The sequence below is a fragment of the Vulpes lagopus genome, chromosome 1 (genome assembly GCF_018345385.1).
Source record: "Vulpes lagopus strain Blue_001 chromosome 1, ASM1834538v1, whole genome shotgun sequence".
NCBI lineage: Eukaryota > Metazoa > Chordata > Mammalia > Carnivora > Canidae > Vulpes > Vulpes lagopus.
The window spans coordinates 185,762,340-185,766,261 of NC_054824.1; the positions used below are offsets into that span (position 1 = coordinate 185,762,340).

At 42.1% G+C, this 3,922-nt stretch overlaps 1 pseudogene; it reads right to left on the minus strand.

Annotated features, from left to right (window-relative positions):
• Nucleotides 1–1,746: 1,746 nt before the first annotated feature.
• On the minus strand, nt 1,747–2,507 carry LOC121487996 (annotated as a pseudogene).
• Nucleotides 2,508–3,922: the final 1,415 nt, after the last annotated feature.

A 3,922-nucleotide genomic window follows, 5' to 3' on the forward strand; every position in this document is an offset into this window, starting at 1 on the left:
AAGTATAACATTACCAATAGTCCCGAAGCCCTCATGTGTCCTTTCATGATCTCTAACTCCTTCCTCCACCAGAGATAACTACCACTCTGACCTCGATGTAATTAATGTCTTTGCTTCTCTTTATAGTTCCATTAGCTCTGTCCATTTTTGTTTGTCTGTTCTCTTTTAACCTGATTATCTGTATATATTTGGAGTTTTGCTTCTTTCCTTCAACATGCTGTTTGAAAGTTAACCCATGTTTGTACCAATGATTCGTTTACTTTCACTGCTGTGAGATAGTCTTTTGTATGAGTATATTATACATTTTCACTATATTTTGTTGTGTTAGCTTTTTCCCTTTCTGAGGAGGAACCACTTTGAACAATGCTGCTATGAACATTGTAAATATATTTGTACACGTATATGCATACATCAGTGTATATGTATGTTGGAGCACATGGGCATGGGTGTCTCCAGGCTATGCATTAGGAATAAAATTGTTTAAAAAAAAAACAACAAAACAAAACAAAAGGAATAAACTTGTTGGGTCACAGACTATGTATATCTTCAATTCTGCTAGATAATTCAAAGCTATTTTCCAAAGATGGTTGTCCTACTAATTTTTAAATTTCAGTTGTTTTGCTTAATTCATTTTTCTTGTTTTTTCTTCAAATCTGCTTGACAATACAATCCATTGCTCTTTACTCATATGTTAAATTTCTTCAAGACTGCACCTTTATTTATTGCATATACTATTTCTGATCATTCCAAAACAGAAGCTTTGCAGGTTTGATTCTGCTGTCTCAGGTCTTCTCGACTTTGACACTATTGACATTATGGGATAGATGAATCTTTATTGTGGGAAGCTGTCCTGTGCGTTTTAGGATGTTTAATAGCATCCCTGGTGTCTCTACACACTAGATCCAGTAGCACAAGTTTCTCCCTTTCCAGTTATGACAAACAAAAATACCCCTGCAGGGCAAAATTGCCCTGGACTGTGAACCACTGTGATTTTTTTTTCTCTTGTGTAACCTCACTCATGGGGTCTTGTTTCCTTGTGTTTTGTGATTTGTTTTTACTGTCAGCTCATGTTTCTTAGAACTATGCCTGTAGAAATTCTCCGACACCTGGGTTGAAGGTGTTTTCTTCCAGGACTGTTTTTCCTTTGTTACTGCTAGGCACCTGAGGGCACTGGCAGCTCGGGATTGCAAAAAAGAAAATTATTGGTTTTGACTATTTGGGCCACGTAGGTAGTGTGAATTTGGGCAGCAACTCTGCACAATGGCTAGCGGGTAGTTATTCATTCTTGAGAGATGCTTTTCTCCCTTCTGTTTAGTGCAAGTAGGTAGAGCATGGATTTATTTTGAATTCACCCTAACAATAAATTGTAGCTTTTGGGTTCCAGGTTCACAAGTTTATGCTGGGACTGCAGCCTCCTATTAGACTCCTCACCTTTAGCAAGCCTTCCAATGCCTTGTGAGGTTTGTGAAAGTTAAATCTCATTGTACATGTTGACATCAGTGTGAAGATTCTCTCTGGCTCCTGTTTTCGTGACTTTTGGCCTCCAAATTCACCTTTCATTCTTTTCCAGTCAATTGATGCATTTAAAAAGAGGTGTTTTTGCTTGTCTATTTGGTTGGGTGGTTTGGTTTGGTTTAAGAAAAAGCCCCAAGTCAATATGGCTTTTATTGCATCTTTAAAATACCACAGGTAAGTCTGAAAAGTCACCTGGCATTTTGCTCTTTCTGTAGCCAGACAACTTAGGTCTTATTCGTCAACCTGCTCAGAAACATAGATATCACCCAAAAAAGTTCTGATATCCTTGCTTTTAACTGTCATTGCTTGCTGAATCAAAATAGCTGAGTTTGATACAAGTTCAACGTCATTCCTACAAGAATTAACTCATCTTTCTGGGCTTGAGATACTGAACAAGCAACACCTGGCCTAATCCAAACTCTGTGAATATATTTTTCACCCACAAAATTTCAGATTTCAACCAGGGAACCATTCTCCTGAATAACAATCTTGTGGGGGGAAGTGAGCATACCCGGACCTCATCCTGCAATGGAAGCCCAGTGTGACGCCCTTGATCACGTCCTGTGCGCGACTACAGAGAGTTGAATTTCTTTTCTAGATCCCACCATTCGTCAGCTCGGAGCCTCTTCTTTTTCTTTCCAAGGATACTGAGTTCTACATCGATGTGATTGTAGTCCCCTTGCAGGGTCCCCCTGGGGTCCTTCACAGTAACAGCTTGTCCCTTTAGAGTGATGTCAACATTTCCTGGAATGTCAACAGTCTGATTGCTGAGAATCGTCTTCATTCTCACAGCAGATGAGGCAAAGAGTAAAAAGATTTCAATTATTTTGTCCAGTATTTTTAGTTGTCTTTAGTGAGGGGATCAATCAGTAAGCTCCTCTGCTATTTATACTCAAGAACCTGAAATCCACCACTTTTAGAAATTAATAACAATCGTGAAGCTAGTTGAACAAATGTATGGATTTTTAACAACAGCACAAAAGCAGTACAAATTGAATTAACATGGTTTATCCAGCAGTGCCCTCCTGGGCACCTACGCTAGATGTGGGTCAGTTTTGAGAATATCAGTGAAGTCCATGAGGACAAGCGTCTAACAAAGGGAGCAGTGGAGTGTCCTTTGGTGAGGCAGGTGTCAACACAGCCCCCTATGTACATCCCTAGTGGCAGTCCTCAGTGTTGGTCTCAGTTGTTTTATGAAAAGAAGGAAATGGACCCAAACGTCACCTAGAGTTAGGCCACAGAATAGGCACCTTACCCAGTGCATTCTAAAATCCTAGGAAAAGTAAGTCTTCTTGGTGAGCATAATTCACTTTCATCATAAAAGTTCCCTGGAGATGAAGCCCCATTGATATGGCTAATGCTCTATGATTAGGATTCATCCTCAATTTATGAAAAGCAGTCAGGAGCGCTGAGGTCAGCTGCCAGGGTCAGAGTCCAGGCTCCTCCACTTTTAAGTGGATTTTGCTTCTTACCCTGAGTCTCTGTTTCATTATTGTGGAATGAGAATACCACTAGGAACTACCCCCACAGATGTGTTGTGCAGCCTATATGAATAAGTGCACACAAGATGCCAAGAATAGTGCCCAGAACATATTAAGCACTCAAAGATGTTAGCTTTAAAAAGGTAAAAATACTGAAACTTAAAGCAAAATTCATTCTTATCAAAATCCAAGAATTTCTCCTAAAATGGGATTTCGTGCCCATCAGATAGCATTGCATTTCTTCTTCTTCTTTAAGATTTTATTTATTTATTCATGAGAGACACAGAGAGACAGAGGGAGAGGCAGAGAGACAGGCAGAGGGAGAAGCAGGCTCCATGCAGGGAGCCCGATGTGGGACTCAATCCCGGGGCTCCAGGATCAGGCCCTGGGCTGCAGGGGGCGCTAAACCGGGAGCCACCCAGGCTGCCCTTTTTTTTCCCCAAAAGATCTTATTTATTTATTTGAGAGAGAGAGAGAGAGGGCGCACAAGCAGGGGGAGACGCAGATGCTCCACCGAGCAGGGAGCCCGACACAGGGCTCCACCCTGGGACCCAGGATGAGGACCTGAGCCGAAGGCCGACGCTGCTGAGCCCCCAGGTACCCCGATGGCCCCGCATCTCTTCACCCCTGGTGGTTTCACTGTATCGGGCAGATTCCAACGGTCAGTCACTTTGTCCGTGGGTCCAGCTCCAGTTCAGCGTGAGCACGTCCTCCACCCAACGCATCAGCAGTGTTTTACTTTCAAGATGAGAGTGTTTACACGTCTTGTCACATTAGTAAGACGTGAGCTGCCCGAGGTCTGAGGAGTTGGGTCCTTCAAAGCCTTTTAATTCCTTGTGGTGGGAAAGCAGTTCAGTAAACTTCTCGACAAGTTTCCATGACCTCATCACCCAACAGCATCAACATAAACTGTGTCTCCATACTCT